The following is a 27,362-nucleotide window of genomic DNA, read 5'->3' on the forward strand; positions in this document are numbered from 1 at the left end:
ACCCCTGTGTTGCTTATTATGTGCTTTCTTCTCTGCGATTAGCCACGGGTGGGTGTTCGCGATCTCCAGCATGCACTCCTGGATCCAGATTCCCACAAGAGGTCCTGGCGTGCAGCAGAGTTTAAGGCTGCAACCCACAGGAAGGTACTGCACCTTCCCCATCTCTGCAACCCGCACTGCTGCATACCAGAGACCCTCTCACTTTCAGTGGGAAAGATAGAGGCTTTTGGGTACTGCAAATCAGGCATTTTTGGTCACAGTGTAGGAGAGCCCAAGCTGTGTGCAACATCTACTATGGCTGCTAGGCTACAGTCCCCAGTTCAGTTCTTCTACCTCTGGTGTGCTGACAGCAAGTTGTGTCATGTAAGTAGCGCTTTGGTTTGAGGGGAGAAGGTTATGGTCTCCACTTGGGGAACTGTAAGAGGTATCAATCTGAGGGATCTCCAGCATTGTGATGGGGACATTTGGGAGGTGCTAGTTGACAGGACCCTCAAGTGGATGAAGATTGCAAGAGATGTTGATTCACGGGAACTCTGTGAGGAGTTACATGTGGTGTGGATTCATGGGTCCTCTGAAGCAGGTGGAATTGTAAAAGTTTCCAATTTGTTGGACCTTTGTTGACCATGTGGCTACTGTGTCTTGTACAATGTGTTAATTTGCATGACCTCCAGCATGGGTTTGGGAGAGCCCAGTTCAGGACCTCCAGAAATGTGAAGCTGAGAGAGAGGAGAGGCTGTGGTGCACAGGTAGCCAGTGAGAGCTTTGAAATGAGAGAGGGGCAGGGTTTCCCTGCAACTTTCTAGTGCACAGCTGCTAGACACAGTCCTGGCATAATTATATCTATTAAAAATAATAAATGATCTGTCATTTACTACATTAGTACCAAAGCTGGAGAAATTACAGTAGTTCGTGTTTCTTTTTTTTATGTTGATGTGCTATGACAAATTCAAAGGGTTCCCTTGGAAGAGGAAAAGATTGCGGAAGATGAAATTGCAGGTGTTATGACCCGTTTATACTTCTGTTGTGGTATATGTGAAAATAATAATAATAATAATAATAATAATTAATAATAATATTAATAATAATAATAATAATAATAATAATAATAATTTTATTTATATAGCGCTCTTTCTCCAACAGGACTTAAGGCGCTTTATAGATATCAAAAACAATGCACATGATACAGAGGATTTGAGTAATACAACAATAGACAAGCAACACAGACATAAAAGAAAACCTTAAGCACACAGAAAGCATAATGCACGATTGGTGTAGGCATTTTGGCTAATAACTTCCAAGGGTTGTGTATTCCACCCTCACAAGGTACCAGGTGCGGCAGCCATCTTGTGCGCTCAGCGTAGGATTACCCAGGGTGGAATAGTCCACCCCTAGAAGAGATGACACAAAATGGGGGTGATTTCAGAGTCCTACAGTTCAGAGTAGGGTTCCATCAAAACCATCAGGCCTATGTATTTTTCATCCCATCCACAAGTGTACCATATGGGGCAGCCATGTTGGGCGCACTTTGAAGGTTACACTGTGGGAGGTGAGCCATAATAGGGCCAAATTCATATATGGGAAGACTGATGCTTATGTAGTAGTATGATGTACCCTGCATGTAGGGCACAAAGTAAAGGTGTGCAATCAGTGGAGGTAAACATTACAGGAAAAACACATGGTGGGGTGGAAGCGAGCAATGAAGAGAAAAAAAAAGACACAATAGCAGGTAACTAGTGGCAGAAGTAGGATTGGGATAACATTTTGATCAGATCTTAGTACGGGTGGGTAGGAGAATGTGGGGGGCATACTCAGAAGCAATGGGAATGTCCCTGCTGAGCCTGGTCCTGGTGCTGTGCCCCCACAGTTCCCTGTTCATCTTGATGGTTAGGCCCAGGAGCAGACTTGATGTTCTCAGCCAGAGAGGTGGTAAGCCTGGTCTTGGTGTTCTCATGTTTGAGGCGAGGAGAGGCCACATAAAGTTCCAGAGATTTTTGGTTGTAATGCAGTCCTTCTGTTAATTTGTAAGTTTGTTTTCCTTCTGTTTTCCTTCGGTTTAACACAGGTATAACACTGCTGTTGTTTTGAGCTGCCACTTGATAACTAGCCACTTCATATACTAGTCACTGCAGCGTCCTAATAGGCCTGGCGTCCTATGCTATACTGAGTAAATGAGTCTACAAACACATGTACTTTCTGATTACAACCCCCTCCCCCACACAGCAACCCTCCCACCAAAAGGTGTTAATCAACTACCAACTGTGAGGTTTGTAAACCCCAGTCAATCACTATAAGTTTTTGCACACTACAGATATTAATGCACTTATAACAATTTTCTAAACATGCAATGTAATGTGCAATGGTCTGCAATAATTACCAAGTAGATCTTTACTAAAAAAAGGAGCAATGGTCTGCAATAATTACCAAGTAGATCTTTACTAAAAAAGGAGCAATGGTCTGGAATAATTACCAAGTAGATCTTTACTAAAAAAGGAGCAATGGTCTGCAATAATTACCAAGTAGATCTTTACTAAAAAAGGAGCAATGGTCTGCAATAATTACCAAGTAGATCTTTACTAAAAAAAGGAGCAATGGTCTGCAATAATTACCAAGTAGATCTTTACTAAAAAAGGAGCAATGGTCTGCAATAATTACCAAGTAGATCTTTACTAAAAAAGGAGCAATGGTCTGCAATAATTACCAAGTAGATCTTTACTAAAAAAGGAGAAATGGTCTGCAATAATTACCAAGTAGATCTTTACTAAAAAAGGAGCAATGGTCTGCAATAATTACCAAGTAGATCTTTACTAAAAAAGGAGCAATGGTCTGCAATAATTACCAAGTAGATCTTTACTAAAAAAGGAGCAATGGTCTGCAATAATTACCTGTTGACGAGAAGGAGAGACAGGAGTCAATTTTGAATATCAGTTGAAGATGTAACTAAGACAGGTATAACACTGCTGTTGTTTTGAGCTGCCACTTGATAACTAGCCACTTCATATACTAGTCACTGCAGCGTCCTAATAGGCCTGGCGTCCTATGCTATGCTAAAAGTCATGAATGTATTAGCTTACCTTGTTGGGTATATAATTTTCTGGTGATGATGGTTGTATTGCTTGTGCTTGTGGGGAATACAGTACCATGTTCTCTTTCCATTTTTGTATGGGGAGTTATGAGGTGAATATGAAAATAGAGGAGAGAGTTACACAGAGTATCAAAAACATGCAGCAAGGGAAAAGTATAATGGGTAATATTCATGCAATTGTCAAATAACAAGGATTAAATTGATACAAAAAAGTACTATATTTCAATTACATGAGCCTAAACAGTGAAACAGTGAAAAAGCAGTAGAGAAAACATGTGATGTGTTAATTAGCTCCATTAAGTTAACAGCGGTGAAAAAGGGTTATAGCCTCAGGCTTTATCACCTAAAGATAATAAGTTCCAGCCCCCTTTTCACCAGAACACCTTTTTGACACCCATTAACTTTATGTGTTAATGGACATTAACACATAAAATACGTGAAACGTTCAGAAGTGTAAAAAAATCCTCAATAAGTGCTGCCAATGGGCTCACTTTGGGGTTAACGTATTAGCTCTGGGGATCAATTAACCTATTGTAAATTACCACAGCTAATTGAAATCCCCCTATGTTTTGAATTTAGCTATGTATAACAACTGTTTACCAAGGGTGCTGCCCTTGTGAGTTTTGGAAAATTTGCTCTTGCTGTACTTGTCATTACATTGTTCAGTGACCCTGTGGAATTTAAGTTCTAATGCACAGTAAAGTATAGTGGTTGATAGCCATGCACCATAACAATCATTATTGCTCCAACAGTAAGTGTACATATATGAATTTAAGAGTAGATTGCTAGCAAGTGATTTTTGCACTGCTGCAATAAGATAGTTGCTGCCTACAGAGGGAGGGTATTTTAGTTGTGCAAGTGTGCAAATGCATGTGTAGCAGGGGAGGTCTTCATGTTGCCTGCGGCCGGGCTCCCGGCAACCACCATACTGGTGCCAGAATCCCGACTGCCGGCATACCGACATCTTAACTCCATTTTGGGGGTCAGCAACCCCCCTGGAGGGAGAATAGACAGCGTGGTGCATGTAGCGTGCCACCGTGCCCACAGAATGGTGAGTGCAGCGAGCCCACAAGAGGCTCATTTGCGCTCGCCTAGATCTGGTGGTCGGGATTCCGGCGCCGGTATGCTGGTCGCCGGGCCCCCGACCGCCGGCATACCATACTACACCCGTGTGGCAGAGCTGTACAAACAGATGTTGTGCAGTCTCTGCTAAGCCTCAGCCACTGCGATCACATCAGCCTGTCCAGAACCAGAATTGACATCAGGAACCCTCCCTGCAAATGCATGGACACACCTGCATTTTTCCAGACACTCCCTGAAAACGGTCAGTTGACCCACAAATGCCTTCTTCCTGTCAATCTCCTTGCGATCGCCCGTGCAAATGGATTCATCGCACACACATATCACTGAGCAGCGATCCGCTTTGTACCCGTGTGATGCGCCTGCGCATTGCGGAGCATATGCATGCATAGTTTGGACCTGTTCGCCCGCTATGCAAAATTGCACAGCAGCAATCAAGTCTGAATTACCCCTTTAGTTCACAAATAAATGAAGAGAAGGCTGAAAAATACCTATGGATACCTATTTGCATTCAAGAGCAGGGAAATTAGGGCTAATGCCATATGAAGATGACATCAGTTCGAGGAGTAACAAAAACATAAAATTGCCATAACTCGACAAATGGTTGATAGCTATTTCGGGACTTCAATGATTTATATATGTCCCTCCATACCCTAATGTGTTTTTAAATCAATTTCAGACTTTATACTGGACCTGTCACTATGATTATTGTTTCTGCTGTGCTTAATCTCCAATCAGAGGCTGCACTGTATATTTTTGCATATATTTAACTTTTCCCAAGTCCTCAAACACAAAGAGGGTAAATATACAGTAGTTAGTGTGGAGATAAAAGAAGAGATATATGATAACAATTGTTAATACAGTATGTAGTATCAAAAAAATGATAATATCAGTTATACAGTATAATGGAGAAATAACAATGGAGAAAATAAGGGAGACAGTATATACAGTAAAAAGCTGTAATGGAGAATTTGAAATCTAACTCTCTCTGCACATGTTATATCTGCTCCCCCCCTGCAGTGCACATGGTTTTGCCAACTGCTAACATTATTGCTGCTGTGATCAACTCTGAATTAGGCCCTTTGTTCAAAATCATAATTCCTACCATTCTTAATTAAAGCAACCCCTTTTGGTATAAGCTGATTATAATCATCATCAATATGATTCTGTTTTCTTTGTTTTAAATATTATTATTTCATTTAACTACATTTAACAATAAGACAGACCTGAAAAGAGTGATATTTATACATTTTTAAAATGTAAAAAAAAATTGCTAAAGAAAGAGTGTTGGGAAAACTCAATTATAGAGAGACAAAACCTATGCACAAAATGAGAACTTATCCCAAAACATATAGTGATTGTATTGACAATGTAATCTGATTTATTTACAAATGTACACCATAAAACAGCAAGACTGTCACTGATCAGAAATTAGATTTTTTTTTATATTTTCAAATTATCTAATCTAGAGATATTGTAAGTGAAATTTAAAAAATTGTCCCACTGAATATTTATCTCATTCTGAATTTGGTTAAAAACAAATCACATGGGTCACATGTGGATTTTGGCTTGTAATGCTCCCATTTCAGCCACACTTCTAAATGAATTAACGAAAATTGTCTAAGCACTATTCCTAGACTATATAATTTGTAAAATAAACAATTATATATGATAGAATGCAATTTCCTGCATAGACAAGCATAAATGGAGATCAAAGTTTGAAATTTGCACATCTGAGTAATATCCTATTGACAGAGACACTCAATTTGCACAAAATGTAATGTTTAGACTCAAAGCTCAATATGCTATCACACTATTTCTATATCTTTATACACCAAGTTGCAAATTTAAATTCACTAGTACAGTATCTTAGGGAAATTAATCTAATTGCATTTTAAATATAATAAAATATCTTATCCTATTAATGGCATTTTATGGCTTATGTGGGTTTGTTATCATTGTTTTGGCATTTATAGACTGATGCATGTGTTTCCATAGTTAAATACTGTAGTGAGTGTTTACAGAACTACAGACACTCCCTGCACTTAATTGAAAACAAATTGATTGCTTCAAACCTGCTGCAAGTGATAATGGAGTATGTGCTATTTCTCCAAAAGTGGAGTACACAATACAGATAAAGATAATGACTGTGCTTGGCTTAAGGTTATAAATTAATATTATCAATGTGCAAAAGTGAAACTATATTTAAAGTGAAGATAGTCACAGTACTTCTAATTGGTTTCAACATGTGGAGAACAAATATGATATTTAAAATGATCAGTTACTGTACCTCTTGGTTCCAAAATTTAGCCAAGTTTAGATGAAAATGGGATAATATGTTAAATACTCAGAAATTGTGGCTTATAAATAATACTGTATAAAGAACGGCAAACCTGAGTACAAGAATGCTGAGTCATGGTGGGCCATATTTTATTTATTGTCTGTGTATACAGTAACTTGCACCAAGTGAAAGTTATGAGTGATGTTCCTTTCATTTGTTTGAGTTTTGTGGTTATAATTTACTTTAAAAGCCAGGATGCTATGTACTGTAAATGTGCTAACATTGCTGCTTTTGTGTGTAGTGATGTAACATATTTAACTCATTTAAGTTAAAGTTAATGAAGGAATCATTTTTGTCTGAAAATTTGTCAACTTCTTATTGATGAACTCCATGTTAATAAGAAAGTAGCTTGGGACGCTTATAAAGGTGTATTGCATGGCTTCTTGGGTAACAGAAGAGCTGGAAACTATGTTGATATTGTGAACAACCTTCTAGAAAAGTATCCTCAATTAGGCTGCAACATGTCATTGAAAATAAACTTTTGTGACTATCATCTGGTCTTCTTCAATAACAACTGCAGTGCAATGAGTGACGAACACAATGAGCAATTCCACCTAGACATGAAATGAAAATATATGGGTAGGTGGAATGCTTTTATGCTTGCTGACTACTGTTGGATAGTGACATAGATGCCCCAGAAGAGGAGTACAAGCAACAAGCAAAAAGAAAACACTCTCATGTAAAGGCTACTATTTGTGTTAGTTCTTTCAGTTGCTGTACAGTATGTTTCATTTTGTGTTCTTATTTGCGATTGATTTAATTGAAACAACAGTTATTTATGTTGTATCAAGAAAATATCAGACTATTTTTAAATAGTTTTTCCCTATGAATAAATTACTGATGTACAAATAGCGCAAGTAGTGTAGCTCAAAGACTAGAGTTACTAAAAACACTCTGAATACATATTAATTTTTTTTACCGTAAATTAGTAAGATATTACTTTATAGACAGAAAATAATTCAAAGTATTCCTTTTCTGTATAGTGTAATTAATGAATCTGTTTTTTATAATACGTTACCAGAAATGTATATGTCCTTTTGGAGGATGAAAAATGCTCACAAATTGCTGTGAAATTAAAATGTTACAAATATAAGACATACAGTATATATGTCAAGGTTGATACTTATAAAAATCCTTATCAATAACTTGGATTAAAAATAAATACAATCAAATGTGTAATATTCATTCAACCTACATAAGAAATAATTAAGACTGTTTCTCAATAGCTATTACACTTTTGATTAATTTAATGTTTCAACCAATTTCAAGCACTAAGAATGGAGGAAACGTTTCAACTTTTCTTTAGACTTTTACTGCAGTTCATTAATCAATCTGCTTTTGTTTTCTGTGTTGATGCTCTATACATAAGAATGTCTGTTTTCAGGAATGCTACATTTTTACATTTGAAACATATTTTTATAGCATATTTAATATTATAAATATATAATTAATGTATTATGCGATACATAAAAGACTGTATAAGTGTTTTAAATCTGACATTTACACAATATTAATTCATTTTTTAGATATTATTATTAATAGAAAATACTAAATTATGTCCTAGTAAATGTTTAAATTGTCATATAGTAAATTTATTTTGTTAGCAATGCAACAAATTGCAAATAAACATCTGCTATGGATATTTTCAAATATTATTAGATATTAGGAGCTCATACTATATTAGAAATCAAACATCATATCTAACTTAAAGGGCCTAATTCAGAGTTGATTGCAGCAGCAAATTTGTTAGCAATTGGAGAAAACCATGGGGGTCATTCCAAGTTGATCGTAGCTGTGCAAAATTTTGCACAGCTATGATCAACTTTCCTGACATGCCGGGGGACGCACAGCACGGGGCTAGTCTGCCCCGCATGTTAGTCTGGCCCCCCTCACAGAAGTGCAAAGGCATCGCACAGCGGCGATGCCTTTGCACTTCAGGAGTAACTCCCGACCAGCGCAGCTTTAGCGAGCGGGCCGGGAGCTACTCCTTGCTCCCCGGCCAGCAGCGGCTGCGTATGATGTCATGCAGCTGCTGCTGCCCGCCCCCCATTCGGTCCGGCCACGCCTGCGTTGGCCGGACCGTGCCTACGAAACGGTGGCCAAATGCCGCCATTTCGCCCCCTCCCGCCCCTCGATCGCCTCTGCCTGTCAGTCAGGCAGAGGCGATCGCTGTCCTGCCACGGCCGTCGGCCGTGCCACATTCGCTGGCGCACAAAGGCGCCGGCGCATGCGTAGCAGGGACCCATTTGCTCTGCTGCATGAAAACACAGCGAGCGAACGGGTCGGAATGACCCCCCATGTGCACTGCAGTTGTGGCAGATATAACATTTGCAGAGAGAGTTAGATTTGGGTGGGTTATTTTGTTTCTGTGCAGGGTAAATACTGGCTGCTTTATTTTTACACTGCAATTTAGATTTCAGTTTGGACACACCCCACCCAAATCTAACTTTCTATGAACATGTTATATCTGCCTCCCCTGCATTGCACATGGGCCCTCATTCCGAGTTGTTCGCTCGGTATTTTTCATCGCATCGCAGTGAAAATCCGCTTAGTACGCATGCGCAATGTTCGCACTGCGACTGCGCCAAGTAACTTTACTATGAAGAAAGTATTTTTACTCACGGCTTTTTCTTCGCTCCGGCGAACGTAATGTGATTGACAGGAAATGGGTGTTACTGGGCGGAAACACGGCGTTTCAGGGGCGTGTGGCTGAAAACGCTACCGTTTCCGGAAAAAACGCAGGAGTGGCCGGGGAAACGGTGGGAGTGCCTGGGCGAACGCTGGGTGTGTTTGTGACGTCAACCAGGAACGACAAGCACTGAAATGATCGCACAGGCAGAGTAAGTCTGGAGCTACTCTGAAACTGCTAAGTAGTTAGTAATCGCATTATTGCGAATACATCGGTCGCAATTTTATGAAGCTAAGATTCACTCCCAGTAGGCGGCGGCTTAGCGTGTGTAACTCTGCTAAAATCGCCTTGCGACCGATCAACTCGGAATGAGGGCCATGGTTTTGCCAAACTGCTAACAAATTTGCTGCTGTGATCAACTCTGAATTAGGGCCCAAGTATAAATATGTATTAATTAATTAGTTCTCTCAATTAAGTTAATGTTTATGAATAAATAATCCCTTCTCCTGTGGCAGGCTATTTATTCCCTTAATTATTATACATAACAAAAATAGCATTCCATTAGAAAACTACATATTTCAATCATTTTAATGAATGATTCCTTTTTTAGGGAAAATATAAAGCTAAATATTGGCTTACATGACAAATATTTTCATGAAACCTGGAAATGTGAATTTGGCTATGTTGAATGATTCTAGTTTTCTTTCAGGGAAAGTATATTGAACAAGCATTATAAATATCCCCATATTGTGTTATGCAATACAATACAAAAATGATACAATTGATAGAATATGCTTTTATTTTTTTCATATGTAGTGAAAAGAAAAACTTGTGTGTAACTTTGATGAAAAGGTCTGGTACTGCAATGAACTACTTGGAAAAGTCCAGATGAGAATTTAAAATTCAGCCAAACTTATTTTAAAGCCTTTTAGAAAAGATTGGGATCAGTCTGTATTTTCCTTTTTTATGTTTTGTTATGTTTCCCCTTACTGACAGCATGAGCTAACTTTGCAAATTTACCTGATATTAGTTCTCTGAATATCGCCCTTTTGGGAAATGGGAAATGAAAGTTGTAATGCAAGTTGTGATGAATGAAGCATAAGACACTTACAGAATGGAATTTGACAATATATTTCACACTGACAGCACAATAAAAGTATGTTTTTTTCTTCTTATAACTAGATTTTAAGGATGTGTTCCACTATATTCCAGAGAGGATTGTCCTTTTTGTTTAAAGAATGTCTCAAGGGAAATCTGAATTGGGCAGAAATTATGTTTTATTATAACTGAAGAATGTCAACATATTAAAATGTGATAATGTTTGTTTATCCCTTGCAATTGCATGGATTGAAAATATTCTCAACGTATGTCATTTTGCAGCTTTGCTAATTCTGTATGCAACAAAAGTACATGGACATGTATAAAGGCTGTGTGTAGAATATAACTAATTTCCAGAAACATGGAAATCCTTTATACTGTACCTGGTACATAAACAGGACAATTACACTGCAAATAAAGTGTAAGGCACAAACATCCGCAGATAATTCACTTTGAATATGTACTGTAATAATTCATATGAGATTTTTTAATGGACCTTGTCAATTGTATATAATTCAAAGCCACATATCTCATAACATACAATTCATGTGCACATTTCTGCAACTTAACTTCAACTGTAATACATGTTTTATAGGTAGTCAAAATGTCTTATTTAGCGTAAGTCTCTAGAACCAAATTTAAGTGATGTAGCTATCCAGGTAAACTTACCAGTTAATGGGATTTTTGAAGAACAGGGATCTTTTTAAATGTCTGATTCTGACTTGGTAGTCAATTAAGAAAAATGTATTGTAGCTGCATACCTCCCAACTGTCCCGATATTCATAGGACAGTCCCTTTTTTGGGGGACTGTCTCATTTTCCCACCCATGGATAACAGTGTCCCCTAGTGAGGGGGAAGTTGTCACTTGTTGAGTCAATACTCTGCAGCAGTGAATAGATGCTGTGTGTATGTGCACAGGGTCTATTTACAGGAGGAAGGGAGGCTGGATGCATGGCCAGCTGCTCACAGAGCACTGGGCATGCCCCCATAGTGACAAAAACAAGGGTGTGGCTTGCAGTCACGGCATTTCTGTGAAGCCACACCCCTTCCCAAGGACAAGCCTCTTTTCATTCCCAGCCTGGATATTCAGACTGTTGGGAGGGGTGCAAATGCACTTTTCTTTTTATACAAGGTAAGTAATGGCTGCTTTTGAATATACTGTAGCCCAAAAATATTAGGCAGCTCTATTTACACTGCAATTTAGTTTTTCAGTTTTTTATTTTGCTCCCAACTCAAAATCAACCTCCATGTGTATATAAGTGCCCAAGAAGCTACTGTACACAACATCTAAATCAGTCGTGCTTAATATGCCACCTCCAAAGTAGGGCACATACAGGCAGACCTTAGTTGTCAACACAGAAATAGCATTATCCCCCATGTGTATCCTGCATTGCAATTGGTCCCACTGTTACTGTGTGTAGGTGGTTTCTCCTAATCACCACCATTACAGCCATAGTGAAATTCAGTATTCATCAGTGTAATCTGTTTTGTCACTCTGCTTTACCACCAACATGGGCAATATAATAGTACAGTGGTTAGCATTACTGCCTCATTATCACGGTAGTCATGGATTTGTTCCCCTTGTGTTTATATGGGTCAATTGATTTCTGATAAACTTAATCCTATGTGTGCAAATCTATGTTTTTTAGAACATACTTTGTAAACTTCAGTGGGGCAGGGACTGATGAGAATTACTGTATTAAATATTCTCTGAAAATTTCTGTGTCATATGGACAGTAGGCCCCATAGAAATGTAAAAACTGATAGTAAATAAACTGACCCTATAAAACTGCAGACTGCTACAGTATGTGAGAGTCCAGTGACAATATTTACCAAAGTGCAGTCTTGCTAATCCACAGGGTTTTGTTTAGTTTTTGGTCCAGTTTGTAAACTGTATAATTTGCTAAAGGCAAAGCTGCACTCTGAACTGTATTATTTCAACATGTCCGTTCTGAAACCACCATTTATACATACTGCATATATAAATACCTAAAACCAAAAGAAATAAGGAAGTATGTTTGATAGACATTAGCTCAAGCCCCATATTTGACTTGTCAGAGCAACAACAAATTAGGTAAGTATTCATTATGGAGACAACATTGACTTAGTAATTATGTGATATTTTTTTCATTAAGAAGCCAATATTAATTTATTATTTTATTAAGGAGCCATTACTGATTTTAAATTGTATTAATATGACAATATTAACTTCTTATTTTAGTAAGGGAAAATGATGTTTGATTAGAATGGAGACCACAAATTTATGTATGTTTAAGGCAACACTTACTTTCATTATGGGAACACCAGGCACAGTATAGTACACATTTATGGCATCCATTAGGCACTCTCAGTATTTCAGATGGGTGAGTCACCTCTGGTAGCATACTTCATTATGTACATTTTTTCCCATGATAACTTTGAACATTGTTAAGAGACATAAAAGGAGGATTGAGGGATTTGCAAAGGTGGCATAAAGCAACACTTCAACAATGTCACAGCCTGATCTGTCACCACATTTCAAACAAAGTAATACTTGAAAGAAGGTGGGAATTAGTTAATTAAAGGTCACTAGGCTCAATATCCATGAAACACCCTCGACCACTCCCCGACACAATATATTATATACTGTATGTATGTATATATATATATATATATATATATATATATATATATATATAAAATATTGCATAAAATGGATCTCGCACAATATGTCCCTTATTTGCAGTGAGTTCTTAAAATTCTTTCCTTGGTTTGATCTTTGTATACATGTTTTTTTCTTTATGCTCATTCACATGCAAAGGAAGACATAAAAGAGACCAATTTGTGTAGTTTGCTTCTAACTGTATATCAAGATTCACCCTGTGCACATCATGCAAGAAGTGATGCTAAACTGAAGAACTATCACTGTCTTCTATTATTTCATCACACATAAATGAACCAAAGGAGGGCATATTCTACTCACACTTATCACTGGTAGAAATAGGCATATAGGTATCTTTGTGTCTTATCTAAGTCATCTGTCACATGTTTACTCCGTTAGGACAAAAGAGTGCACACGACTTCCTATTGTGAAGTCTATATAAAGCATATACTGTAAAGGTTGTTTTAAGACCAATATGAATCACCAATCAGTGGGCATACCCAACTCAGGGTAATGGGATCTGTGTTGCTCACATAAAGGTTTGTTTTTCACTTAGCCCTGGCTTTTAGTAATCTTCTTTTTATAACCTGTAAATCCCAAGTGAGGATGAGGCTATATAAGAATAAATATTCCCCAAAGTGTGTACATTGAAAAATTTAAATAAAACATATACATCTCACATGAGATTAAATCACCATAAATCACCCTCTTCCCTCATGTGCTTATCCTTTTCTTACTCTAATAATATTCAACTGCACCAAATCCAGCAGTCTTCTGCCACCTGATACTTATTCCAGTGTCATCTGCTGATGTAGCTATGTTTATTTACACTGTACTTGTCCTATATTGTCGTCAACTGTAAGTTGTTGTTTTCCTGCTTGATTATTTGTTTATGTACTCTGTAATTGGGCGCTGCAGAACCCTTGTGGCGCCATATAAATAAAGAATAATAATAATAATAATAATAATAATAAAATTGCACATAAACATATAAAAAAAGCAGACAAAAATATTGTACAACTATTCTTTGCCAGAGGTTAGATAGATATGAAAGTCCAATCTCACACCTACATTAAAACATCTGGACAAAACATGTGTGGAGATCAAAATATACCTCCAGTATTTGAATAGATGGAAATACTGTACTGTAACTGGCCACACTTCTCCTTCCAATGCATTTCGGTTCATTATAAACCTTTATCAAGGCATTCAATGTTAAGAACCAAAAAATGACTGATTTGCGCTAAAATGCTGAATGGTGCATATATGAATGAAAACTCCTGTATAATATATAACCATCTGATTTATTTAGATTTATTTATTCAATAAAAAAAAATATATAAAAATATTGGGTAACGTTCTGCTTTTACTATATAGAATTCATATGTACAAGTCATCAAATACTTTTCCTAATTGCTATAACAATGGAAAACACCTGATATATATTACCACATGTAGTATGAATACTTATGAACACTCTAGATAGTATCCAATCTTAAGTATACATCTTTCATAAAAAAGTGCAATTTAACTTTAAAATTTTATCCATATAGATATTGTAGAAACAACTGTGTTTAAAGATGCTGTCCCAAATTGTGGTTACCACTCATATGCTGTATGCACACAGCTCACTGTTCCATGATATATATGTTTCTTAAAATGGTATGAAAACTTTTGCACGTAGAAACAACTGTGTTTAAAATTGCTGTCCCAAATTGTGGTTACCACTCATATGCTGTATGCACACAGCTTATTGTTCCATAATATATAGGTTTCTTAAAATGGTATGAAAACTTTTGCACACTCGTATGCTTTTCAGTTTTAAGGTGCAGTCTCTTGTATATACAAGCAGTGGCACTATGTATGGTGTCCCACGTTATGTGCAAACAATCCTGAGAGCACTTGTCCAGTAATGTGGTTGCTGCTTATGTGCCGTGTATGGCAGCTTACCACTGCAGCCCAACTGGCTGTTTTGCGGGATCTTGCGCTGCACTCAGCATTGTGTGGTGCTGTCTATCACCCGTCTATGTCCACTCAACAGAGCATGGGAAGCTGGAGCCGCTTGTATACGGATGGCTGTGCAGATCTGACTCTCCTCGTCAGCTGGTTGGCCGCATCCTCGTTGCAGAAGACCTAGCCGGCGGTTTCTGATATAAGGAATCACGTTTGGCTGTCCTTGGTTCCCAGCTTGGTTACCAGTCCTTGGTTCCTTTGGCTGTTCCTTGGTCCTTGGACCAGATCACCATCAGTTGTAGGAATTTGTAGAATTATCAGCAAATTCTCCCTCTAACTAGTTTCGCACCTCGGTGCTTCCTCAAAGAGTCTTTGAGGAAGCTGGTCCATAAGTTGGGAACCAAGGACGGCCAAATGTGACTCCTTAAATCAGAAACCGCCGGCTGGGTCTTCTGCAACGAGGATGCGGCCAACCAGCTGATGGGGAGAGTCAGATCTGCACAGCCGTCCGTATACAAGCGGCTTTAGCTTCCCATGCTTTGTTGAGCGGACATAGACGGGTGAGAGACAGCACCACACACATCACATTACGGGACAAGTGCTCTCAGGATTGTTTGCACATAACGTTTGACACCATACATAGTGCCACTGCTTGTATATACAAGAGACTGCACCTTAAAACTGAAAAGCATACGAGTGTGCAAAAGTTTTCATACCATTTTAAGAAACATATATATTATGGAACAATAAGCTCTGTGCATACAGCATATGAGTGGTAACCACAATTTGGGACAGCAATTTTAAACACAGTTGTTTCTACGTGCAAAAGTTTTCATACCATTTTAAGACACATATATATTATGGAACAATAAGCTGTGTGCATACAGCATATGAGTGGTAACCACAATTTGGGACAGCATCTTTAAACACAGTTGTTTCTACAATATCTATATGGATAACATTTTAAAGTTAAATTGCACTTTTTTATGAAAGATGTATACTTAAGATTGGATACTATCTAGAGTGTTCTTAAGTATTCATACTACATGTGGTAATATATATCAGGTGTTTTCCATTGTTATAGCAATTAGGAAAAGTATTTGATGACTTGTACACATGAATTCTATATAGTAAAAGCAGAATGTTACCCAATCTTTTTATATATATATTTTTTATTGAATAAATAAATCAGATGGTTATATATTATACAGGAGTTTTCATTCATATATGCACCATTCAGTATTTTAGCGCAAAACAGTCATTTTTTGGTTCTTTGGTTTGCTTTAATTTCTGAGGTGGAGGTCTGTGGATCTTCATCATCACTAATTAAAATAGCTGTGTGCACACAGACACAGCTGGACTGGTTTTTTGCAGCTCATAGTATAAAAACTAATTGAATTGATACAATTTAAAAACATACAGCGTCTGAATTGTGATTTTTGGAATTCAATGTTAAGAGACATGGCATAGTTTCTTCTTTTCCTAAAGTAAATACTATGCAAGTAACATTTTTAAGTAAGTTTATTTTTATGTGGTCCCTTTAAATACAGTAAGTACAATTTTTGAAAGCTTCCCCTTGACCAAAAGAATTTCTGCATCTCTAATCTAAAGTATACAAAATTATGTGTGATTTACCTAATTTAGCGTGTTGCTGATGAGACTGACTTCAACAATGAGGTACTGCTCATGGTACAGTAGAAAAATACATTACTGATATACATTGTAGAAAAAAATACATGTTGAATGAACAAATCATTGATGTGTAAAAATGAATACTTTGCTTGTGCTATATTAAATTGAACATTCTTAAAGCAGCATATGCATCTTGGTACATCAAGTAAAACATGGTACACATCTAGAATATGAACTATGTAAACACAAATACAGTATAGTATAGTACTGTACTTTGCAATGACCAATTCATACAATTCCAATGTACAGATGTGTCCTCATACATCTAGTCTCAATACGCTATGCATCACAAGATGCTTGGTGTGTGTGAGCCAGCAGTTCCTGGGCAGCTCTGCTAATGTTGGGCATCTTTTTTTGCCACAAATGTGATTTATTTGCACTGCTATGCAAATATGATACACAAACAGCTTTTGTTGATTAAAATTATATGTGGCATTCCTATATTCTGTGTGTGATTGTCGCTGTATCTGCATAAAATATGCTAAGTTACAGTGAATTTCAGAAAACACTGTAATATAGCATTCACATGCAGATACAGCCCCAGTCACACACAGAATATAGGCATACTGTATGTCATTTTAATCACCAAAAGCTGCTTGTACATCATATTTGCATAGTGATATGTTTAACATGCATTTTAACAGAAAAAGTCACACACAAAGATGCTTTGCACTACCGTGTCACACCGCAACATGGCATGTCCATAAGGGCTGTTTAACGTGACTACAACAAGGATGTACAGTAGGAGAACACATCTGAAAAATACCTGTTCAGCAACAACTTATCTCACAATGCAATATCATCAGACAAAATGGGCAGAGTGACATGTTGGACAATAACATTTCAAATATGCCTCAATGTAAACAGACTAATATATCAGATGTGACAGAATTTGCCAATTTTCTGCTTTGTCATGAGCTTGTGAACACTGGACTCACATAATTTGATGACTGTCCTGAGAACTATAGATCATGGAAGAAAAAAGTCTCTGGTAAGTCCACATGAATAATATTTAAGAAGGACTTGCAATGGTATGAGAAAATCTTGATTTTTACAGTAGCCCAGAAATGATAAAATATGCAAGCCTCAAGGAAATTGTAAACTTCCCCAAGAATTCCCATAAAAACAATTATTATAATTATTATTATTATCCTTTATTTATATGGCACCACAAGGGTTCCGCAGTGCCCAATTACAGAGTACATATGTACATAATCAAGACAGGAAAACAGTGATTCACGGTTGAAGACAATATTGGACAAGTACAGGGTAACTAAACAGAAATACATCAGTAGACGACACTGAGATAAGTATCAAGGTGGCCGAGAACTGCAGGATTATTACAGTTGAGGATTATTAAAGTAAGAAAAGGATAATCACATGAGGGAAGAGGGCCCAACTCGTGAGAGCTTACATTCTAAAGGGGAGGGGCAGACAGATAGGGGTGACACAGATGGGGTAGACCGAGCATGGGACATAGGGTTAGGATGACATTTGGCTGGGTTTGGTGAAGAAGTGTGTCTTGAGAGCCCGTTTGAAGTTCTGTAGAGAGGTGGAGAGTCTGAAGGGGAGAGGTAGAGAATTCTAGAGTGGGGAGCAGCACAACAATCAAAAACTATGAATTTTTGAACATCTGCTATTGTAATTAGAGTCAGCTAAACCTAACCCATATTTGCCAGGAATTAGAAACTGCTTGGTGGGGTGAACCCCTATTGTTGAGAAACTTCTGTACAGCATAAAGGAAACATGGATCTCCCAAGGCTCAAGGCTCATTATTTTAAAAATTCATTTGCATTTTAGCAAAAAACAGAAATGACCCAAGTTTTGCCCCTTAAATACATCAAGTACAGAACAGAATATACTAAGCGTGAAAAGATTGCTAAAATGTACCTTAACCCCACAATGGGGGTAATTCAGAGTTGATTTTGGCAGCAAATATGTTAGCAGATGGGCAAAACCATGTGCACTGCAGGGGGGGGGCAGATATAACATGTGCAGAGAGAGTTAGATTTGGGTGGGGTGTGTTCAAACTGAAATCTAAATTGCAGTGTAAAAATAAAACAGCAGTATTTACTGTACTCTACACAGAAACAATATAACCCACCCAAATCTAACTCTCTCTGCATCCACAAGGCCTTAATGAAGCATTAAGCTTCAGTTGCTTTTTGCCCTTTACCGATAGAGATGTAGGTGATTCTTTTGCCCATATGTATAGTCTTAGATATTCCTGTGAGATGAGTCCCCACATGGGTATTTATCATTTGATTTAGTTTCACAGAAGGGCCTTGTATCAGACAGTTTCTGCTGATCTAGATTCATCTGTCCGTATAGTTCATATTCACTAACTTCTGGTCATCTCCCCACTGCTAGCAGGGGAGGATGACTACAGATTCTCAGTTTAGACATAGCTACAGTATGTATATTTTTGTATGTTTTATTGTTCACGATATGTATGTACTTGCACATGGATCGGTTTTGTTTTGGGTATTTGTTTACTTCCTGTTTAGAGCAGTTGCCAGGTGACCCCACACAGCGACTAGCCAGTCCGATGACACCACGCCTAGCTGCGCTCACTTGTCTGGTGACGTACACATGAGGTCAGTAGCTACAGGCTGTGGCAATTGGCTGGAGGGCGTAGTGGTGGAGGTTGCCAGGCAACCTGTGCTCAGCGGGACAGTGCAGCGCACGCCCCGCCTTGACGCTGATTCCAGGGGCATGAGGCGCGTCCGTAACATCACGTACTGGCGGCTGGGGAAAGCGGGTTCTTCTCATTGATTGGTGTTTGGTAAGGATGCTTCTTGTATATATACAGATGTAGCCACCTTTATCTTGAGTGGCTGCGGCGTTTGTCCCGTTCGACCATACGCAGCGTACTGGGGCGTAGCGAGGCGCGCCTAGTCACAGAGAGGCTATCTAATCGCACGGAGACAGACATTTGACGTTTGGCGTTACCTTTACGTGTAATACCTGCGATCAGCCACCAGATGTCGCTTTTTACAATCACCACTGCGCATGCGTGTGGTCTCCCGTAAAATACAATACTGAAATACATAATAAGGACTACTTTACTAAGGCGTCTCATTACGCTGCATACAGTAAATACTGTACTCATTACGCTGCATTATTTAATACAGTACTGTATATACGACACCTACGCAAATAGTACAGCATACAGTATATGATCCATCTACAATACTTTATGAATACTGTATGTGAGCGTCCAAGTCCCGCAGACAAAACATACAGTACTGTAAAACCAGTAGTGTACACTGTCACAAATGGATATGTGTTACAAGTTCACTATTGCCTCTCAAGATTAGGAATTTTGTACAGTATGTTATCGTCCTAATCCCGTAGCCATTGCAGCATAATCAAAACCAACGGATTTATACATTTGTCTGCGGCGAAGTGGTGAAGTGTTTCGCTTCCTATACTCAGAGTCCAGGGTTCGATTCCTTAAGTACGAATGCATGTTAGTTTTTTTCAGACACTTTATTATTTTTTTTATTCACATACTGTAAACCAGGGCATACAGTAGCTGCATGAGCGGTTCTATGCGATCGAGTCCGGTGTACCATAATGTGCAGGTTCTATGCAGGTTAAGGTTCTATGCTCCGTACAGTACACATACAATTCTGTAGCTGGGCAGACTGAATAGAAATGGCTACCACCTATGACTCCTTGCCCCACAGAGGCCCTAGGCTACGGAGCAAGTAATAGTCCAGATTGTACAGACTATGGGGCAATGCTGAAGGAGCGTCACAATCCCCTAGCTAAAATACACAGTATGCATATTATGGTACACCGGACTCGATCACATACTGTAGCACACTGGCAAAATGGCCGCCGCCCCTGAACCCTTGTGCAGGTTATGGGGCAATGCTGAAGGAGCGTCACAATCCCCTAGCCAAAAATACACAGGGGAGATAGGGATAAGCTACTGTAGGATTGCATACAGTATTACGGTACACCGGACTCAATCGCATAGCACACTGTCAAAACGACCACTACCCATGAACCCCCACCTCCTGAACCCCCACCTCGTGGCAGGCAGCAGTTGGGTATGGAATGAGAAATGGCATAAGCTGTTCACGGTCGGCGGCCATTTTGTCAGGTTGCTAAGCGATCCAGCTCGGTATACCGTAATGTGCATAGACCTCGCTTATCCCGGTGTAATTGAGCTAGGGGATTGTGACGCTCCTTCAGCATTGCCCCCTGGAGTGTGAAATGTATGCCATACTGTATCTCACTACATATCCGAGCGCTGCCACGTGCTGGGAGTTCACGGTCGGCGGCCATGTTGTCAGGTAGCTAAGCGATCCAGCTCGGTATACCGTAATGTGCATAGACCTCGCTTATCCCAGTGTAATTGAGCTAGGGGATTGTGACGCTCCTTCAGCATTGCCCCCTGGAGTGTGAAATGTATGCCATACTGTATCTCACTACATATCCGAGCGCTGCCACGTGCTGGGAGTTCACGGTCGGCGGCCATGTTGTCAGGTTGCTAAGCGATCCAGCTCGGTATACCGTAATGTGCATAGACCTCGCTTATCCCGGTGTAATTAAGCTAGGGGGATTGTGACGCTCCTTCAGCATTGCCCCCTGAACTGTGAAATGTATGTCATACTGTATCTCACTACATATCCGAGCGCTGCCACGTGCTGGGAGTTCACGGTCGGCGGCCATGTTGTCAGGTTGCTAAGCGATCCAGCTCGGTATACCGTAATGTGCATAGACCTCGCTTATCCCAATGTAATTGAGCTAGGGGATTGTGACGCTCCTTCAGCATTGCCCCCTGGAGTGTGAAATGTATGCCATACTGTATCTCACTACATATCCGAGCGCTGCCACGTGCTGGGAGTTCACGGTCGGCGGCCATGTTGTCAGGTTGCTAAGCGATCCAGCTCGGTATAACGTAATGTACATAGACCTCGCTTATCCCGGTGTACTATGTGCAGTAGTACTGAATGATTGCTATCACTTGTGGTGAAACACCTATCTTATCAAATACAGTAACTACTGTACAGTATAGTTGTTCGCACAGGTGATGGTAATCATACTGTATATTTAAGCTGAAGTCCGTAACAGAGCATTCTGTCCCTCCTGCAGAGGTTCATGTTGGGAGGCACAGGGAAAAAAGTATAATACTGTACAGTATTTGCACTTTACTGTTGTGCACTTTATTTGAAAATGTACAGTTGTTTGCTATTTTTAGCATGCTGTGCTTTACATGTTTTCTTATTGTGGTTTTTATATTTTTAGACAAAAGACAAAGAATGCAGACTACCAGATTTCACGGGAGTGCCAAAACCCACGCATCAGTGGCACCGAAACTTGCTGCAGTAGTCCCACAAAAGAAGAAGAAAACTGCCAAGGCGGCTCAGAAAGAAAATGTGGTGAAACCACGAAAAAATGCCAAGGCAAAGAATAATAAGTTGGAGCTGATATGTGGTGTGGCAAATGATGTAATTGTTCCATCTCCTGCAGATCACAGTGTTCAGCCAATGAATCTGGAAATACCGGTGCTAGAGGACGTGACAAACACGCTGCATCAGGAAGCTTCTTTTTTGGACCATGTAGCCACCCCTGGACAAGAAGACATGACACATTCACCACGAAGAAGGTTGCATTTCACAGATGTGAACACCAAAGTGCAGGACTGCCAGTGTACCTGTCCTGTTTTACTAAAGGAGCTACTCAGTAAGGTGACCAATATGGAGTCAGAAGTTGGTGGACAGGTCAATCAGCTGCAGACCGATGTGGCTGGCCTTAAAGAAGGCATAAAGGAACAGATGGTAGAAGCCATGAAGAAAGTCATTGAACAAACGAGGGAAGAATGGCAAGTTGGAGTTTGCCGCACCATAATTGCAACACACCACCAAGCGGTTCAAGTCAGCGGCCTGGACGACCGAGGCCTGGAGGACCGCAGAGGAGGCCTGGAGGACCGCAGAGGAGGCCTGGAGGACCGCAGCGGACTGGACGAAGTCAGCGGCATGGACGACCACAGAGGAGGCCTGGACGACCGCAGAGGAGGCCTGGACGACCGCAGAGGAGGCCTGGACGACCGCAGAGGAGACCTGGACGACCGCAGAGGAGACCTGGACGACCGTAGAGGAGGCCTGGGGGACCGCAGCAGCGGACTGGACGAAGTCAGCGACTTGGACGACCGCAGAGGAGGCCTGGAGGACCGCAGAAGAAACCTGGAGGACCGCAGAAGAGACCTGGAGGACCGCAGAAGAGACCTGGAGGACCGCAGAGGAGGCCTGGAGGACCGCAGAGGAGGCCTGGACGACCGCAGAGGAGGCCTGGACGACCACAGAGGCCTGGAGGACCGCAGAGGAAACCTGGAGGACCGCAGAGGAGCCCTGGAGGACCGCAGAGGCCTGGACCACAGCAGCGGACTGGACGAAGTCAGCGACTTGGACGACCGCAGAGGAGGCCTGGAGGACCGCAGAAGAGACCTGGAGGACCGCAGAAGAGACCTGGAGGACCGCAGAGGAGGCCTGGACGACCACAGAGGCCTGGAGGACCGCAGAGGAGCCCTGGAGGACCGCAGAGGAGCCCTGGAGGACCGCAGAGGCCTGGACCACAGCAGCGGACTGGACGAAGTCAGCGACTTGGACGACCGCAGAGGAGGCCTGGAGGACCGCAGAGGAAACCTGGAGGACCGCAGAGGAGGCCTGGAGGACCGCAGAGGAGGCCTGGAGGACCGCAGAGGAGGCCTGGAGGACCGCAGAGGAGGCCTGGAGGACCGCAGAGGAAACCTGGAGGACCGCAGAGGAGCCCTGGAGGACCGCAGAGGCCTGGACCACAGCAGCGGACTGGACGAAGTCAGCGACTTGGACGACCGCAGAGGAGGCCTGGAGGACCGCAGAAGAGACCTGGAGGACCGCAGAGGAAACCTGGAGGACCGCAGAGGAAACCTGGAGGACCGCAGAGGAGGCCTGGAGGACCGCAGAGGAGGCCTGGAAGACCGCAGAGGAGGCCTGGAGGACCGCAGAGGAGGCCTGGAGGACCGCAGAGGAGGCCTGGACGACCGCAGAGGAGGCCTGGAGTACCGCAGAGGGCTGGAGTACCGCAGAGGGCTGGACGACCGCAGAGGCCTGGATTCAAGTGTGCTGTTGCCAGGAACACCAATGATGACCAGCACACCTGCTCACAGGCCACTTCTCAATACATTCGGAGGCTCTCTGAACAATATTGCCCTGGCTGTCATCTCAACTTCCCTGGACGACCATCTGTACAGAGCTTCAAATGGACATATTCAGAAATATGCATATTCTCTGTTCCAGCACCATGTACGGTACGACAAATACTTGACGTGGGCCAATCGTGTGAACTTTGATGGTTCCAAGGGCAAACTTCCGCTGCCCAAAAATCTGGTACATGACATCATGGCTAGGTGTGAACGCCGCGTGAGGATTGGTGATCCAGAAAAGAGGAAGATAAGGGATACCATAAACGCTGTGCTGAGAACGAAGAGGAAAATGACTTGGAAGCTCGACTATGATGAAACCAGATCATTACCTACCTCCTAGCTTCAGCACATCAGCTTCACACAGCTGAAGCTAAAAAATTGTGTCAATGTACCTGTATGACCTGTACATTTTCTGGGGCTGCATGCACTGTGCTGAATCCACTTGGAGCAGCTCGGTTACTCAAAGGGGAGTGCATGAACTTGGCTCACCACATTCCTGGTAATGTAAGGGCCTGGTACAAGTTGCCCCTTTTATTCCTGTTGATTTTTTGGGCGCTGCTGTATCTATCCAGTAGCAGCCGAGTCCATTGTGCTGTGTCCATCTGGGGCCTTGGGCTGCGTTTCCATCCAGGGGCTGCTGTTGTCAGTCCTCTATTCTGGTGTCCGTATGCGACAGTGTTAAAAAGCAAAAGACAAAAACGAAAAATAATTCAAAAAAGCAAAACCTAAAAATAAAGTACAAAAACCATCACCCCGCACCACCACCACAAAAAAATAAATTATAAGAGGTGGACCACCACCCGCAGGAGCAGAACGGCACGCTGCAACTGTTCTGTGGGAAAAAAAGGACAGTATTACAAAACAAATACTGAATACTTTACAGTGTAGTAATGGCAATACAGTACTTTACTCTATATTAGACAATCTTGTTATTTACAATGTACAGTACTGTATTGTCAGTACAGTAAATCAAACACTACTGTATGCTGTCGAGGTAATTTAAACATTGCTTTAGTTTACCTCTTGTATAAGTGGGCTGCTGCCTGCCCGCTTCTGGGCCAGCCCACCTATCTTGCCCCGGTCTGGGGCCCCCATAAATCATTGGCACTATATTGGAGAAAAAAAAACATTTAGTCACATTCAAATACTATACAATTATTACTGTATACTGTAGGTACAGTATTATACTGTATTGCTGGTATTCAAAATATAAAGTACTGTACAAGAGTTTAGCTTCAATAGGTCATAAACAAATTGTCAAAGGAATAAAACACCACAGTACAAATACTGTAGACATTTACTGTATGTATTAGCAGTCATGACATTTCATGACCGCTTCAGAAAAAAGAGGGTTACAGTACTGTAGGTGGTGTTGTAGGGAGTACTATCAATAATAGTGGACTGTACTCAGAGCCAGCCATAAATAATATGATTCCCTAGTCAAGTTTTTGGATGCTGCCCCCTTGCACAGACGCTATTTCCGCCTCTGATCCTGTACCCCTTTCCCAGCACCATCACCCCTCAACCATAGCAGTCCTCATTTTGGTGCTCCTCCAACCTACTGTATGTTTAAAATAGCAACAGTGTGCACATTCGGTGTGCATCCCAAAACGGTGCATGTTCTTGCTGGGAAGGGGCATGGCCACACAGTAATTCCCCAATCTGAAATGACGCCACACAGTACTGCAACTTTATTCACAACATATCATGCAATAGTGTCTCTTATTCTCGTTATGCTTGCTTCGCTCGCCATGCGGTGGGCACGGTGCCTCGCTACGCTCTGCACACTATTATATCAGTAGTCAGGAAAGGCAGCATGCATTTGTGGAGTGAAGAGGGTGAAAAAAGAGAGAAAGTACAGTATGTACTGTAAGGTTATGTCAGAGGGTGTGAAGATGATCAGCTCAGTGTTATACATGTTACAGTAAGTTAGAATACAGTACAGTGCATTATGTATTTATATTTTATTACCAGGTGTCTCCTCCACTGGTTGGCGACGGACTGTAAAAAGATAAAATACAGTTAGTCATATCAGTTTGACTTAAAATAATGTTGGAGAAAAAAAATACTGTAATTACAGTACCAACTATTGCTACTGTACAGTATATTTACCAAAAATGTATTCTGGCTCGTCGTCTGTGGGTAAAAGAGAAGAATATTATAAGATACAGTATACAGTAAAAAGTATAGTAATAGTACACTAGTGTCCAGGCCCAGTGTCAGGTGGGTAAAAAAAGGTATGCTTGTGACAGGCATGGTGATTCCAAGGGACCCCACCGAGACCATCAGAAAATTTGTGAGTGACCCGTATGCCGGTGATTATGACTAGAATAAGGTAGCAACTCTTTTTTCTTTTGAATTATGTATACTGTACAGTACTGTATGTGCATATTGTACAGTACACTTAAAATATTTAGCAGTTACTGTAGTGGTAATTTTTGGGATGACAGTATTAGCATACTGTAAGCATCCAACTGAGGCCCCCAAACAGATGCCGCCACTAGGTACAGTACGTGCCTCTCGTGCCTAATGGGAAATTCATCACTGACAGTATCTAGAGAGATGAATGGAGAGACAGTGACAAGGGGTGAGAGAGAGAGAGAGAGAGAGAGAGAGAGAGAGAGAGAGAGAGAGAAATTGAGTAAGATGGGTGTTTTTTTTAGAACAGGATGTTGTCCATACAGTAGCAACCAATCAAATATTACCTACTGTACTGTATTATCGTCTGTAAGTGTAACTAGATACTGTAAATGTTAATGTGGGATGTGATCGGTTGCTACTGTATGGGCAATATCACCAGTTCAAACAAAAACAATTTTCATCCGATTTCTACGCATTTGCCAGAAAAATCTGATGAAAAGTGCTACTCTGATGGCATCAGATCAATGTCAGTAATAATTCTTACCACTAAATGCAGCAGCATCATCATCATCATCATCCTCCTCCTCCTCCGTGGCCTGTTCCAGTGTAGGGCCTGTGAAAAAAAACATTAATGTGAAAAAAAAAAAGGTTCATTCCAGGAAATACACATACCCTCCAACATGACCCGCCCCACTAGGTACAAAATGCTCTGGTTCTGGACTTCCCTCTTAATTTATTATTGCCATCACCTGTGAAGGAACAGCTTTCTTATCATATAACTAGTTCAACACAGGTGATGGAAATCATAAATTAAGAGGGAAGTCTAGAAACAGAGCAGTGCGGCGGGTCATGTTGGAGGGTCTGCATACAGAAACATAGAATTTGATGACAAATACTGTAAGAACCACTTTGCCCATCTAATCTGCCTCTTTTTTTTAACCTTTTTTTTACATCAAACCTTATTTGATCCTTATTTCTTTGTAAGGATATCCTTATGTATGTCTCTTCCATGCATGTTTAAATACTGTAGCTCTACTGTTTTAGGCTCTATCACCTCTGATGGGAGGCTATTCCACTTGTCCACTGCACTTTCTGTGAAGTAATTTTTCTTAAAATTCCCCCTGAACCTCGCCCCCCTCCAGTCTCCTTAGAGGACTCGGACGCTCGCATTTGTAAAGCACGGTGTTTTCCTCCGCCTCCTGCTAGCCTGTTGCCCTTCCCCCATGGGAGCCTGCACAGATCATGCAGTAGACAGGGAGGGAATGCAGGTCATGTGCAATACACAAA

General features: G+C 40.8%; 1 long non-coding RNA gene across 1 annotated transcript; it reads right to left on the reverse strand.

Moving 5' to 3' along the window:
- Positions 1-24,733: 24,733 nt before the first annotated feature.
- Positions 24,734-26,684, reverse strand: LOC134935398 (uncharacterized). The gene is made up of 4 exons (XR_010180113.1): positions 26,620-26,684; positions 25,827-25,850; positions 25,686-25,715; positions 24,734-24,821 (listed from the first exon to the last, which is right to left on the reverse strand). It is a non-coding gene; the product is annotated as an uncharacterized LOC134935398 (long non-coding RNA).
- Positions 26,685-27,362: the final 678 nt, after the last annotated feature.

The sequence above is a fragment of the Pseudophryne corroboree genome, chromosome 6 (assembly GCF_028390025.1).
Source record: "Pseudophryne corroboree isolate aPseCor3 chromosome 6, aPseCor3.hap2, whole genome shotgun sequence".
Classification (NCBI taxonomy): domain Eukaryota; kingdom Metazoa; phylum Chordata; class Amphibia; order Anura; family Myobatrachidae; genus Pseudophryne; species Pseudophryne corroboree.